General features: G+C 45.1%; 1 pseudogene across 1 annotated transcript; it reads left to right on the top strand.

Annotated features, from left to right (window-relative positions):
* The first annotated feature begins 9,664 nt into the window (after positions 1–9,664).
* Positions 9,665–10,659, top strand: LOC309791707 (activator of 90 kDa heat shock protein ATPase homolog 1-like; annotated as a pseudogene). Its single transcript has one exon. The product of its transcript is annotated as an activator of 90 kDa heat shock protein ATPase homolog 1-like (transcript).
* Positions 10,660–15,985: the final 5,326 nt, after the last annotated feature.

Raw genomic sequence — 15,985 nt, 5'->3', positions numbered from 1 at the left:
ATAATAATGGCATTCTTTTTTGTATGTGTGCTTTCCTTTTTTATTTATTGTATCAAAGCATTCAAAATGAATATATGTAACATGTACATAAATTATAAAGCATAATAAAATGAACACCTCTGAAACCACCATCCTGCTTAAGAAATAGAACATTGCCAGTAGGGGCATCTTGGGGGTGAGCTTGCCGTTTGTTGTCAGGTAACAGGGCCGAGGCGGGGTGTAGGGGCGGGCTGTGGAGGCATGGATGAAAATAGCTGCTCTCAGGCGCCCAGCTGGGCACAGCTCCTTTTCGGGGCCACAACTGAGTAGGGGTCCCAGGTAACACATAACCTGGTCTTGGAAGGCTGTCATGACAGCCTCGCTGCTACTGCTTCCTCGAGTCACTCCACTGACATCTGTTGGGAAATTGTTGTCATAAATATGCATACGCACAGTGAATCTAAACATGAACAGTGCCCTCGGAGTTGCGTAGTGCACGCTTTACCTGGCAGCCTTTCCACAGGGAAAGAGGATAGCGAGGCTCTTTTCTAGACAGGAGCTTCCCCCAGGGTTCAGAAGAGCAGCGTGTGTCCTTAGGGCGAGGGTTCCTTGCAAAGTTTGTTGAGGGGGCTGCAGACATTCTGAAAAACACCACAAGGGTGTTTATTGGCAGGACAGCCAGAGCTGTTAGCTACTTAAGACCCTGGAATTATGAATGATTTCTTTCTCTTCTAAACTGTCTTCAATAATTTTAAAAATATATTGCCGGGAAAATTTGGAGCTATTTCCATTTCTCATCAAAACTGAAATGACCACAATAATGAACAATGGAAGAAAACCTGCCTTAGCACTGGAACTAGGAAAGGGGCACCCAAATGCCAGAAACCGGGGGGCATTTCTGTTATTAGCAATCAAAATCCAGAAATTTATCGAAAGAATAAAGCAGGTATAATATCAGGAAATCTAACATCTCATTTAATCGCAGGATTAAAGCAGAAAAAGTACATGATCATGACACTAAGCTGAGAAGTATGATAATCCAACAGCTATTCCAAATTTAGATTTTAAAAACTTGAAGTAGGTGAAATACTAAAGTCATATCCATTAAAGTCAGAGCAAGGCAGGGTTTCTTGCTAGCCAACATTGTCCTAGGTATGAACAGTTAAAAAAATGCTTAAATTGGGACTTCCCTGGTGGTCCAGTGGTTAAGACTCCGTGCTCCCAATGCAGGGGGCACGGGTTCAATCCCTGGTCAGGGAACTAGATCTTGCAGGCCGCAACAAAAGATCCTGCGTGCCTCAACCAAGATCTGGCGCAGCCAAATAAATAAATATTTTAAAAAAAAAAAACATAGAAACCATCTGTATTTTTAAAAAATGTTTAAATTGGTACAACATCAAAGAAGAGAGAGATCATTTTTCCCTGTTTGCGTACCTAGAAAGCCCCAAGAGATTCTAATAAAAAGCTTATGAGCACTAGGAAGAGAATACACTAAAGTGGCAGATACACAAAACCAATAGGATTTTATGTACTAGAATAAGCACCTAGAAAAGGAAATGGAAAAGAAATCCAATTACATCACAACGAAAACTATGGGGTTATTTTGTTTGTTTGTTTGTTTTTTGCGGTATGCGGGCCTCTCACCGCTGTGGCCTCTCCCGTTGCGGAGCACAGGCTCCGGACGCGCAGGCTCAGCGGCCATGGCTCACGGGCCCAGCCGCTCCGCGGCATGTGGGATCTTCCCGGACTGGGGCACGAACCCGCGTCCCCTGCATCGGCAGGCGGACTCTCAACCACTGCGCCACCAGGGAAGCCCTATGATTTTTTTTGCCCGTGCCTCACTGCTTGTGGGATCTCAGTTCCCTAACCAGGGATCAAACCCAGGGCACCAGCAGTGAAAGTGCCGAGCCCTAACCACTGGACGACCAGGGAATTTCCATAACTACCATATCTAGAAATAAATGCTTCAAGAGAGATACAAGGCCAAATGAAAACTGTAGCCTCTTTGAAGGACAGAATAATGATCTAAGAAATGAAAAATCATCATCCTTTATTTGGAAAACAAAAATATCAATATTTTCCAACTATGTAAACTCAGTTCAATTCCAGTTAGACTGAAACAGGTTTTTCAAGTACCTCAAAGACTATGGAAACAAATAATTTGAAAGAAATGACGTATGAAAAAGTAGCGAGCAGCTGCAAGAGAGGGCAGGGGGACCCACCTCATGAATACCAGTTATGAGAATAAAATTTTAAATGACTTGTATCCATCAGGGTTCTTAGTTGTAAAACCCAGAATCCCCTCTGGCTGGTTTATGCTGAAAAGGAAGCACAAGAGATCCAGATTCCCTTAACCTACCAGGAGTAACACCTGGCCTCATAGTCTGCTGGAGCAGGAACAACCCGCCCACCAGCTCCAGTGAGGATGCTCAGACCTCAGCTCCTGACTCGGCTGCTGCTGCAGGCCATGCCTCCACAACTGGGTTCTGCCCAGGCCTCCTGTTTCCTCCCTCCTTTCTTAGTGTTGGGCAGGGGCAAGGTCATATCCATGTGTGTCAAGCAGCAAGGGATACGAGACAATGAATTTTGGCTGTGTGAGCAACTCCAAGCATAAAGGATATTCAAAATTTATTGAGCATTACACCAATGCAGTTTAATAAGTTGTCAACAAAAAGATAGTCAAATAAGTTGGAAGAACAGGATGGGGAATCCAGAGATACATTCCTATATTCATGGGAATTCTGTATACAATTTAGGTGGTGTTTTAGTTTCGTGGTAAAAGGTTGATTTCTTTAATAGGTGGTACTGGCACAACTTATCTGACTGGAAGAAAATAAAGCTGGGCCCCATCATACCTTATATGAAAATAAATCCCAGTTGGATTAAAGACTGAAAAAACAATTTGTTTAATCTTAAAAGACAGTACAGGAAACTACATGTACAACCCAGGAGTACAGGAGATATTCTTTTTTTCTTTGTTCTTATAAAGGAAAATTTTTTTTCAGTTTCATTGAGAAATACTTGACATATATCACTTTATATGGGAAGATGTTCTTAACCAAGAATGGGAAACCTAGAAGCTGTAAAAGAGAAGATAGACATATTTAACTGTATAGAATTTTTAAAACTTTCAAAATGCTTTATTTTGGGACTGCCGTTGTGGCACAGTGGTTAAGAATCCGCCTGCCAATGCAGGGGACAAGGGTTCTAACCCTGGTCCGGGAAGATCCCACTTGCCACAGAGCAACTAAACCCATGCGCCACAACTACTGAGCCTGCGCTCTAGAGCCTGAGAGCCACAACTACCGAGCCCACGTGCTGCAACTACTGAAGCCCGTGTGCCTAGAGCCCGTGCTCCGTGACAAAGAGAAGCCACCGCAATGAGAAACTTGGGCACTGCAACGAAGAGTAGCCACCGCTCGCCACAAGTAGAGAAAGCCTGTGTGCAGCAACGAAGACCCAATGCAGACAAAAATAAATAAATAAATTTTTTTAAAATGCTTTATTTTGAAATAATTATAAACTCACAGGAAGTTGCAAAAATAGTCTAGAGAGGTCCTGTGTCCCCTCACCCAGCTCCCCCCAGTTGCAATCTTACATAACTATGGTACTGTTAACAGCAGGCAGGTAGCTACATATGAGCAGAGAAATGGGGGTAGGGGCCAGGTGGCAGGAAATTACGCATCTTGCAAACAGCGGGGGTCCGTGGGCAGACCAAGAAAAGCAGGAACCTCCAGACTGACAGGAAACCATACCTTTTGGGTGATAAGTGTCCTGGAAGCAGACAAAGAAAGGTGAGGAAAGGCGGGAAACTCCTGCATCCGAATGTAACCTGTTGCTCATTATGCTCTCATTGCAATAAAATTAGCCTTGCAGATAAGAAGTACCCATCATGCATCAAGGCCATGACACTTCTGATCTAAGCTAAATAAGGACAAAAATCCCTGCTTCCCTTGGGAAGATCAAGCTGGGATGAAAATCAGGGAATACGACCCCCAAACTCCTCCTTCCGCAGTGAATACCCCACCCCTTCATTTGTGTGCCCCTCGTAACCGGCTTGCCGAAGAAGCCCAGGGCAGCCGCTCCTCACCTGCCCACTCGCCCTCTGAGAGCGTGTTCTTGCTTAAATAAATTCTCACTTTGCTTTCTTAACCTCCCTGCCTCTTCTCCAAATTCTTTCCACGACAAGGCAAGGACCTTAAATTCACCAGGAATAGTACAATATCCAAATCAGCAAAGAGATTCTATTGGTACCATCGACAGATTTTATTCAGATTTCACCAGGTTTTACTTCAGTATGTATGTACGTGCAGTTTATGCAAGTTTATCACATGTGGATTCACGTAGTCACCACCATGATCAGAATACAGAACTGTCTGTGGCCACAAAGGAACTCCCTTGTGCTTCCTATTTATAGTCAAGCATTCCCACTCCCCACCCCAACCCTGCCCTCATCCCTGACCATCACTAACCTGTTGTTTGTTGTTCTGAGACTATTATATAATTGGAAGCATACAGTATGTCACCTTTGGGGATTGGCTTTTTCATTCAGCATAAGGCCCTTGGATCCATCAAAGTTGTGGGGTAACAGGGTGGTGCTCCGGGAATCTTGCACTCAACCTGCAGTTACCATCCTCCACCTGAGCGGGGGCCTTAGTTTCTGCAGAAGAACTCAAAGATACTGTTATGTATAGTCCTTGGAGAGAAACCAGGACCGTGACCCACAAGGCTGCACTACTGTTTCTTGACTGCTCCTTTTTCTCTGCATTCCCTCCCTTCCCTGATTAGCAACTGTTTGAATCTGCCCTTTTAACTCAGGGGAGGCCAGGGAGGCTGAATGAATGACTAAGGCTAGTGCAGAAGGGAACATCCCAACCAAGGGTCTGCCACAGGCAAATCCCCACGTAACAGGGAAGGATACCATGGTGCCGTCACACATGAGCCTGTTACCTCACCACCAGCCAATTAGAAGAAAGTCACACACCCTGTGGCCCTCACCCCAAATTTTGCCTATAAAATCTTTCCCCCCAAAACCACTGGGGAGTTCAGGGGTTTTGAACATGAGCCACCCATTCTCCTTGCTCGGCCCTGCAATAAATCTCTGCTCCAAACTCTGACGTTTTGGTTTGTTTGGCCTCACTGTATGTCAGGCACATGAACCTGTGTTCAGTAACAGATCCAGAACGTTTGCTCCCAAAAATAGTCTAAGAAAGTAAAGGCCTTCATTGTACAGGTGGACACAGCAAAGGTTGAGATGACAAAGTCCCCTAATGACAGATTTTCCTAAGAGCTAACACTGCCAGACAAAAAGAGTGCTCAGAATCCCAGTCTTTTCAACAGGCTGCCAAATGTACACTGTAGGTGTACCTTCCAGGTGGCAAAGACTATGCTCTCAAAACACAAGACAAAACACCTAAGAAGATCAGGTAGAACATTTACATCTCAAAGGCACAGAGGGAAGAGGGGAGGGAGGGATAAATTAGGAGCTTGGAATTAACAGATACACACTTCTATATGTAAAATAGATGAACAACAAGGACCTACTGTATAGCACAGGGAACCGTATTCAATATCCTGTAATAACCTATAATGAAAAAGAATCTGAAAACGAATACATACATATAAAACTGAATCACGTTGCCGTACACCTGAAAGTAACACAACATTGTAAATCAACTATACTTCAATAAAAAAATTTAAAAGGCACAGAGGGAGAAATGCAAGTTCCTCCTAAAAGGACTTTTGTTCTTTTAAGTTCAGAATTCTGAAAAGATGTTTATCAACTGGCTTCCCCTAATGGGGTACCCAAAAAACAGTTTTGAAATGTCAGTAAGAGCCCCATCTTGGCCATTTTTAGGGTGCAATTTCCCTAGTTCCCAATTAAGTAAGTACTTGCAAGTATAAATTCTGTACATACAAAACCTGGCTGGGGTGTTAGTTGGAGGTTGACTTTCTGATGTCCCTTGTTCAGGAAAGATGTTTGGCCAGCTTCCTACCTAATCACCAAGTCCAGACAAATCAGTATCTTTCAGTTGAGTAAATCTCAGTGTCTTTCAACTGGGGCACTTTTCCCTGGTGTCCTTAACTGGTCACTCCCAGTATCTTTTAACTGGGTAAACCCTCCTCAGTGTCTCTCAACTGAGGAATCGGGTACCTTTTTATCCACCATTGAATAGAACATAGGACTGTCATCCAGTAATTGGGAGATCCAAGACCCAGAAGAGACTCACCCAAATTCATCTGGACCCAGCAAGGAAGTGGGAGGGCATGTGATCCTTGCTGGTACTGAGGCAGGAGATAGATGGGCTGCAGGTTAGACATTTACAGCCAGCCTCCTGTTTATACTTCCAGATAGAAATAACAACAGGAACAGGGTAAGTAGCTGGACTTTGCCTCTGGTGGACTCTTTAAGATAACAGTAATGGCAGGGGCAGAGAGGAGCTGAGCCCTGCCCAGATAAGAGATAAAAGACCACATATTCCTCATTCTAAAGGTCAAGGAGATCTTCCCGACTACACAAGCGCAGAAAATCTCCTTGGGGGTCAAAAAGGGAGGGGGCGCCACCCCCATAGTAGGTGATGTCAACTTACCCATAGGCTTCTTTCGCTAGAATCCACCTTGGCTAAAAGTGCGCGCACACACAGGGGAGGACCTGTGTATTAAACCAAATATGGACTCAGAGCCAGGCAAAGCAAGATGATTGGCTGGAGGAAACCCAGAAGAAATGCCCATAAAAGTGATTTAAACTACCATGAGGGCACGCTGTCTCTGAGTCCGCCTGTTTGTCTATCCACACGTACTCTTTTTCCTCCCAATAAACACTTTACTTGATTCACTACTTTCCGTCCCTTTGTGGAAATTCATTTCTACACAGCTGATGGGCCAGGGACCTTGTCACTGGCCACTGGCCCTCACGGTCTAGTGGCTAGGATGCAGCACTCTCACTGCCGTGGCCTGCCAGTCTCTGGCTGGGGAACCAAGATCCCGCTTCAAGTCACTCCGAGATCAGTACTAAGGCTCCAGATCCTCATAGATTTCAGGCAAAGGAGAGACGTCTACTTTGGGTTCCTTCATGGTGGCCGAAACTGTTGACTGAAAGGAAAACCACACAATGTAAAAGTTGTGAGTTAAGCTTTATTCTGGGAACTTACTGAGGACTATATCCTGGGGGACAGCCACTCAGATAGATAGTTCTGAGGAACTGCTCCCAAGAAGTAAAGGATGAGCCAGAATATATATGAACTTTTTTTGCTGTGAAAACATGTAATCAAGAATAAAAAGATTGGGACTTCCCTGGTGGCGCAGTGGTTAGGCCTCTGCTCTCCCAGTGCAGGGGGCCCGGTTTCAATCCCTGGTCGGGGAACTAGATCTCACATGCATGCCGCAACTAAGACTTTGCATGCTACAACTAAGGAGCCCGCAAGCTGCAACTAAGGAGCCCGCCTGCCGCAACTAAGACTGGCACAACCAAATAGATAAATAAATATATTTTAAAAAAGAATAAAAAGATTACTATTGATCACAAAGAATAGGCATCTCAAGTTAATAATTTTAGTACTTTTCTATATATAGGAAGATGCAAGAATCTGGGGTTGTTGAAAATTTTCCTTAGGGTTTCCCTGGTGGTGCAGTGGTTAAGAAGCCACCTGCAGATGCAGGGGACATGAGTTCGATCCCTGGTTCGGGAAGATCCCACATGCCGCGGAGCAACTAAGCCCGTGCGCCACAACTACTGAGCCTGCACTCCAGAGCCCACCAGCCACAACTACTGAGCCTGCGTGCCACAACTACTGAAGCCCACGCACCTAGAGCCTGTGCTCCGCAACAAGAGAAGCCACTGCAATGAGAAGCCCGTGCTCTGCAAAGAAGAGTAGCCCCCACTCGCCACAACTAGAGAAAGCCCACGCACAGCAACAAAGGCCCAACACAGCCAAAAATAAAATAAATTTAAAAAGAAAGACAAATGACAAATTCGCTGCTGATCACAGATATGGAAAACGGTAGTATTTATGGTAACTTCCTCTTGAGCAGGACCTTTCTGATATGATGCTAGCTAATCACCAGTGGAATTAGAGTAGCCAGCTTCCCCTAGGGTAGCTTAAACTAACACACATTTTTATATCACACTCTCCATGCTGAAGCATTTTAAAGTAAATTACAGATAGCAGCACATGAGCAAAGCCATAAACTCAAGGTATTAATATTTAGAAGTGTGATTTTTAAGGTATGAAGTATAAAACGTTGTTCTGAGAATTGCAGAATGGGACCAAGACAAAGGTACCTAGCCTTGTTATAAAGGAGCATTTTATGTGTCCTTTGAGGCAGGAAGCAAAGGGAAATAAAACTGTAGGAGAGAACGGCTGAAGATGCACTCCCGCAGAGACTCTAAGCTCAAATATGGGACAACCCTACTCCCTTCACTGGGCTTTAATGCAAACTCAGAGCAATGGGAAGTCTCTTTAAGACCAGCATGCACATATATACATCACCAAATGTAAAATAGCTAGCTAGTGGGAAGCAGCGTAGCACAGGGAGATCAGCTCGGTGCTTTGTGACCACCTAGAGGGGTGGGTTAGGGAGGGTGGGAGGGAGATGCAAGAGGGAGGGGATATGAGGATGTATGTATATGTATAGCTGATTCACTTTGTTATAAAGCAGAAACTAACACACCATTGTAAAGAAATTATACTCCAATAAATATGTTAAAAAAAAAAAAAGACCTTAGGTGGCAGTCGAGACATTACAGTCAGAGTAACAGCTGGAGAAGATAATGGTGCTGAAGAGGTACTAAGGGCATCTTTGACTCCAAGCAAATAATTTGGCTGGTAAGTGCTGAGACTGACCCCTGCCCTCCGGCCTGGTGTGCCTACCATTGCCTACCACAGGGCAGGTTTAAAACCTGAAGGAGGAATCTGAAAGCACTACAGATGGTAATTAGAATACAGGGCATGCTCTCAGCCCCCACTACAGAGCCCTACATCAAGGACACCCTATATCAATGACATGGGACACTTCTGCAGTTATCCAGCGGGTCAGTCAACAAGACTACAACTCCCATGAGGCTCAGCGTGGCTGATTAAGCGTTCAGGGAAACAATAAGAAGTGTCCTTTGTGTCTCCACAGGACACAGAGAGATGCTTCAAACTGGCCCACAGATAAGCTGAAAACACTGTTCCTGGCAGTGCATGTGCAAAATGAGGAAGGCAAGTGAGAGGTGACAGAAGTGAATAAGTTTGATGGAGAGGCATCTATTAACAATCGCAAAGGCAAACTTATCTTCTTTTATGAGTGGAGCATCAAACTAAACTGGACAGGGCTTCCCTGGTGGCGCAGTGGTTGAGAATCTGCCTGCCAATGCAGGGGACGCGGGTTCGAGCCCTGGTCTGGGAAGATCTCACATGCCGCGGAGCAACTAGGCCCTTGAGCCACAACTACTGAGTCTGCGCATCTGGAGCCTGTGCTCCGCAACAAGAGAGGCCGCGATAGTGAGAGGCCCGCACACCGCGATGAAGAGTGGCCCCTGCTTGCCACAACTAGAGAAAGCCCTCGCACAGAAATGAAGACCCAACACAGCAAAAAAAATAAATAAATTAATTAATAAACTCCTACCCCCAACCTCTTAAAAAAAAAAAAAAAAACTAAACTGGACAGGTACCTCTAAGTCTGGGGTGCAGTACCAGGGCCATGGGGAGATCCCCAATTTGTCTGATGAAAATAGTGTGGATGAAGTGGAGATTAGTGTGAGCCCTGCCAAGGATGAGCCTGACACAAATCTCGTGGCCTTAATGAAGGAAGAAGGGGTGAAACTTCTAAGAGAAGCAATGGGAATGTACAGCAGCGCCTTCAAAACAGACTGCACGCAGGGTATGATCTTGCCTACAATGAATGGACAGTCAGTAGACCCAGTCGGGCAGCCAGCACTGAAAACTGAGGAGTGCGAGGCCAAGCCTGCTCCTTCAAAAGCCCAGGCCAGACCTGTTGGTGTCAAAATCCCCACTTGTAAGAACACCCTTAGAGAGAGCTTCCTGACCTCACCAGAGGAGCTCCATAGAGTTTTTACCACCCAGGAGCTTGTTCGGGCCTTTACCCATGCTCCTGCAATGTTAGAAGCAGACAAAGGGGGCAAGTGTCACCTGGTAGATGGCAATGTCTCTGGAGAACTCACTGATCTGCTCTGTAGATAAAATTTAAGGCTGTAATCTCTTTGATCCCTGAGAAACATATGGTGATGAAGTGGAGGTTTAAATCGTGCCCAGAAGGGCACTTTGCCACCATCACCTTGACCTTCATTGACAAGAATGGAGAGACTGAGCTGTGCATGGAAGGCCGAGGCATCCCTGCCCCAGAGGAGGAGAGGAAACAGCAGGGCTGGCAGCGGTACTACTTTGAGGGCATCAAACAGACCTTTGGCTATGGCTCACGCTTATTTTAGGGCCAGCAGCAGGGGGTACAACCTGCCAAGCACTTCAGTCCAGGCCTCTCCTGACTGGGGCTGGGATCCCTTCCCTTCGTGTATACCTTGGGTTTGTGCATGCTTTCTGTTGAGTGGGAACAGAGGGTGATTTCTCTTTTATGTGTCCATACGCTAAATAAACGTAATTTTAAAATCCCCCCCCCAAAAAGTACACAGGACAGAAATTCCAGAATTAACCGAATCCCCATAGCAACTGTTGCCATGGGCACTCCTAATCTAAACCGGACAGCCCCCGCATCCCCCGACTCCATATAAGGCAAAAGAATCACCATGTAGTAGCCTTGTAGCATCCTGACCGATCACCTGATGCCATCCTGCCAGCCGGAATTTTCTTTGTCTTGAGGCTATAAAAGTTGGCTACTAGCCCACAGAGGGGGTCGGCTCTCCCTGGTCTATCAATCAGGAAGTCGGCCCGCTGTACTTGCAGCGCCCTCACTAACTCTGCTCTGCTGTTTGTTCTCACGGAACTCACTCTTTTCTAAAATACTTCGTGTCCGGAAATTCCTCTTCCAACCCGCGCCCGGACCACGATACCCATCCCATCCCCCGACTGCCATTTTTCAAACAGAAAAGAACTAGAAAAGTGGGTGCTAGGCTGGGCTCCTGGAAGCCACCACTGGAAGCACTGAGTTCAGGAGGACATTGCCCAAAACACAAAACACCTTAGACATTAGGCGCTGCTTGTAAGTGGAAGACCGGGAAGACCACAGCACCCTCAGGAGGTGCTGGCTGAATAACTTACGTTACACGCAGTGATGGCATTCTGTGCGGCTGCAGAAAGGAATAAGGAAAATCTCCATCTCCTGGTATCTCACGATCACCGGGACATACTGTTAAACAAGAAACGTAAGTGGTGATCTCCATACTCCTAGATCTTCCGTTCCTCCGGACGCTCCACAGTCTGATTCCAAGCTACCGTTACCTTCACCTCCCACGGCTGCCCTGCACACACCCCTTCCTGACTGTTCTTTGCCTGCTCCACCTAGAATACCCTTCCCTGGCTACACATGGTCAATTCCAGGCATGCGCAGCCCTATGGAACTTTCTCAGTGGAAGAAATGTCCAATATCTGTGCTGCCAAATATGGAAGCCACTAGCCACATGAGCCTATGGAGTCCCTAAAACGTGGCGAGTGCAACCGAGGGACCAAACTGATAATACAATTCACTTTATTGTATTGTATTTTCTTCTCAAGAGCCATACAGGCAGTCACTTCCAGATCAGTTTAAATCTCCTGGAATCCTTTCCTGATCTCCTCAGTCCTCGTCCCTAACTCTTTTATACACACACACACAGACTGTCCTGTCCCCCTCTGCATGGCCCTGGCCTGCATCTATACCTGTCCTGTACCTGGATCCATTACCCATGGTATCACTGCTGCCCTGTCTTCCTCAGCCGACTCCTCTCATTCTTTGAGATCTTCTCTGTCCATCATCTTTCTGTGCCACCACCGTGCCATCCTCACAGTGAAAATGGGAGAGCCATTTGCTGGATAGACACTTTTCAAGTGTGACAAGAATAATTGTCCATGTCTAAACACAGAAATTTGCTCATGTGCAAATCTGCAGTCTGAACCTGCATCAGTAGCCCAATTCTGAGCTCAAAAAATAACAAAGGTGATTAAAATCTCATTTTTAGAATTTATTGAGAATTTATCTAGGTTACTTTCAATTTATGCTGCTCTTATCCTCGCATTGACTTCGAGAGGATGCTGACACCAAATTGTTTTCTCAATAACACAAGTGATTTATAACTTTCCTGAGGCCTACAGTTCTATTTTGCAATGTGTGCCATTCCTCAGTAGAAACTGATGAGAACTTTCTAGAAACCGATGAGAACTTTCTTTGTTTTGTAATAGTCTTTCGAATGAAAGAATTGCTTGCTCTGCAATATATTATTCAACTTTATAAGCAAAGCCTTTTATTTAATTAAACGTTTTTTATTTTGAGATAATTGTAGATTCATATGCAATTGTAAGAAATAATACAGACCCCTTCACCAGTTTCCCTCAAAGGCAATATCTTGCAAAACTCCAGCACAATGTGGCAAGCAGGAAATTGACACTGGTATGACTCAACATCTGATTCAGATTTCCTCAGTTTCAGATGCCCTTCTGTGTGTGTATTTAGCACTATGCAATCTAATCACACGTCGATTTGTGTAATCAGCACCAGTTAAGCTACACAACAGCCCCATCTCACAATGTTCCCCTTCTACAATCATACACACTTTCCCAGCCCCACCCCTGTCCATAACCCATGGCAACACATACTCTGTTCTTTACCTGTAAAATTTTTTCATCTCAAGAATGTTATATAAATGGAATCATACAGTGTGTACCTTTGGGGACTGGCTTTTTCACTAAGCATAATTCCCTTCAGATCCATCCAAGCTATTGTACTAATAGTTTATTCCTGTTGTTCTTGTTGTTTTTGTTGTGTGGCATCCCATGGCATATTTGTACACAGCTTATTTAACCATCCATCCATTGAGGACGTTTGCATTATTTCCAGATTTGCGCTGTTATGAAGAAAGCTGCAGTGAACATTCGTGTACATATTTTTAGTTTTCATTAATCTGTGATAAGTGCTCAGGAGTGAAATGACTGCATTGTATGGTGATTGCTTGTTACATTTTGTAAGAAACTGCTAAACTATTCTCCAGAGTGGCTATATACCATTCCCCAAAAGCCAAGCTTTTATTTATTTATTTATTTATTTATTATTTATTTTATTTATTTACTTACTTATTTATTTTTGGCTGCGTTGGGTCTTCACTGCTGCGCACGGGTTTTCTCTAGTTGTGGCCAGCGGGGCTACTCTTCATTGCAGTGCGTGGGCTTCTCATTGTGGTGGCTTCTCGTTGCGGAGCACGGGCTCTAGGTATGCGGGCTTCAGTAGTTGTGGCGTGCGGGCTCAGTAGTTGTGGCTCACGGGCTCTAGAGTGCAGGCTCAGTAGTTGTGGTGCACGGGCTTAGCTGCTCCGCAGCATGTTGGGTCTTCCTGGACCAGGGCTCGAACCCGTGTCCCCTGCATTGGCAGGCAGATTCTTAACCACTGCGCCACCAGGGAAGTCCCAAAGCTTTTAAAATAAGGGCCAATTTGGAAATAAGTTCAAATTCTGTTGAAAACCAGGTGTTTTATTAAAATAAATTTGCTTTAACCCAGGTAAGCTCTGGTCTCCCCATTAGATCCTGCTGCTGCATACTAGACCAGAAAATCCACTTGGGGACGGTTGATTTGGTTTGTTATCACCTAGAGCTTGATCATGTTAGAAATAACTGAAGTGAACGTAAATTTCTGAATAGTCATCTCCTCTGATAAAAAATGTGGTGAGGCTGGTGAGTTCTGGGTTGAGAGTGGTCATTAGGGATATTAGAAAAAGTAGCAAAGATAATTTTTCGTGGTGAAATGTTAAGCACAGTTGAATCAAAAAATTTATAAACTTGTCACAGAAGGACAAATACTTCATGTTTCCACTCACATGAGAAATCTAAAGTAGTCAAACTCAGAGAAACAGAGAGCAGAATGGTGGGTGCCAGGGGCTGAGAGACGGGGGGATGGGGAGTTGCTGCTCAATGGGTATAAAGTTTCAGTTATGCAAGACGAGTAAGTTCCAGAGATTTGCTGTACAACACTGTGCCTATGGTCAGCAAAACTGTATTGTACACTTAAAGTTTTGTTAAGAGGGTACATGCCAGGACTTTCCTGGTGGCGCAGTGGTTAAGAATCCGCCTGCCAATGCAGGGGACACTGGTTCGAGCCTTGGCCAGGGAAGATCCCACATGCTGCGGAGCACCTAAGCCCGTGCGCCACAACTACTGCCCTCTAGAGCCCATGCACCACAACTACTGAAGCAGGTGCTCCTAGAGCCCGTGCTCCGCAACAAGAGAAGCCACCACAATGAGAAGCCCGCGCACCGCAACAAAAGGTAGCCCCCGCTCACCACAACTAGAGAAAGCCCACGTGCAGCAATGAAGACCCAACGCTGCCAAAAAACAAATAATAAATTATGCAATTTAAAACAAAAGTAGAGGGTAGATTTCATGTTGTGTTATTTTGGGGGGGGTGCACACCACATGGCATGTGGGATTTTAGTTCCCCCATCAGGGACAGAACCCCTGCCCCATGCAGTGGAAGCAGAGTCTCAACCACTGGACGGCCAGGGAAGTCCTCATGTTGTGTTCTTATCACAGAAATTAATAAGTAAATAAATAATAAAGCTCTTTCTTTGACAGAGCCTTGAAAATCAAGAACACAGGGACTTCCCTGGCGGTCCAGTGGTTAAGACTCCGAGCTTCCACTGCAGGGGACACGGATTCGATCTCTGATTGCGGAAGTTCCGCATGCCGCACGGTGCAGGGGTGGGTGACTTGTAAAAAATCAAGAACAGGGCTTCCCTGGTGGCGCAGTGGTTGAGAGTCTGCCTGCCGATGCAGGGGACATGGGTTCGTGCCTCGATCCGGGAAGATCTCACATGCGGCAGAGCGCCTGGGCCCGTGAGCCGTGGCCGCTGAGCCTGCGTGTCCGGAGTGTGCTCCGCAACGGGAGAGGCCACAGCAGTGAGAGGCCCGCGTACCGCAAAAAAAAAAAAAAAAAAAAAAAATCAAGAACACATACTTCTAACAGCAACATCCTTGAGAGACTGAGAATCTCTGAGGCCTGATGTTAGGCGTGTGAAGAGAAAGCACTGACACCCTACCCTTCTATTATTCACGTAAGGACAAAGGGCTGGAGAATATTACAAGTCAGAGAGCTTGAAGTCATCAACAATATAAACAGTGGTCAGTTCCAGGTAAAAAAAACCTTCTTGGAAAGTGTATACACACTCTGTCTATTATCATCATAAATTTAAATAGTTTATTTGCCAGAAGCTTTCTTTCTGAGAATTTGAACTCTGATGAATAAGTATTGTATAGCTTTCAACATCAATGCTGTGTAAGGCAGTAAACATCTGGCCATAATGTAGGGATGGAGCCCAAAATATTTCATCACGTAAATCACATAAAATCTAAGGTGTTTTTGCAAAATGACGAAAAACACTATTTTTTCAGCCAATATACTGTCTCATAGGCATAAAAGTAAATATAAAGGGATTTTATCACATCTGGACAAACCCTGGTCTGAGTAGCTGTTGAATGATCATCACAAGGCCGTTCCTTTTCAATCTCCCCCAGAAGAAGGAAACAATTTGCCTTCACTATCCCCTCTTGCCAAGTGAGAATGAGGCCTGGACAGAGGAGGGAAGCAATCTAACTAGATCTCCTTCCCTCTTATCTCAGGGCTTGTCAGGTCTGGGCTTTCCTTGTTTGTTTGTTCTAGGAAATTGTATTTACTCGTTGCATGTTGGTAATAGGAAATTGAGTTTTCTACTATTTAACTCACTCTCTGTGCCTTCACCAATCTCTCTTTTTTTAAAATTAATTAATTTAGTTAGTTATTTTTAGCTGCGTTGGGTCTTCATTGCTGCACGCAGGCCCTCTCCAGCTGCAGAGAGTGGGGGGTCACTCTTCACCCCGGTGCACGGACCTCT

This window comes from Mesoplodon mirus (genome assembly GCF_964341445.2).
Source record: "Mesoplodon mirus genome assembly, chromosome: 16".
In the NCBI taxonomy this organism is placed as follows: domain Eukaryota; kingdom Metazoa; phylum Chordata; class Mammalia; order Artiodactyla; family Ziphiidae; genus Mesoplodon; species Mesoplodon mirus.
This window is presented reverse-complemented; position numbering and strand designations above follow the sequence as displayed.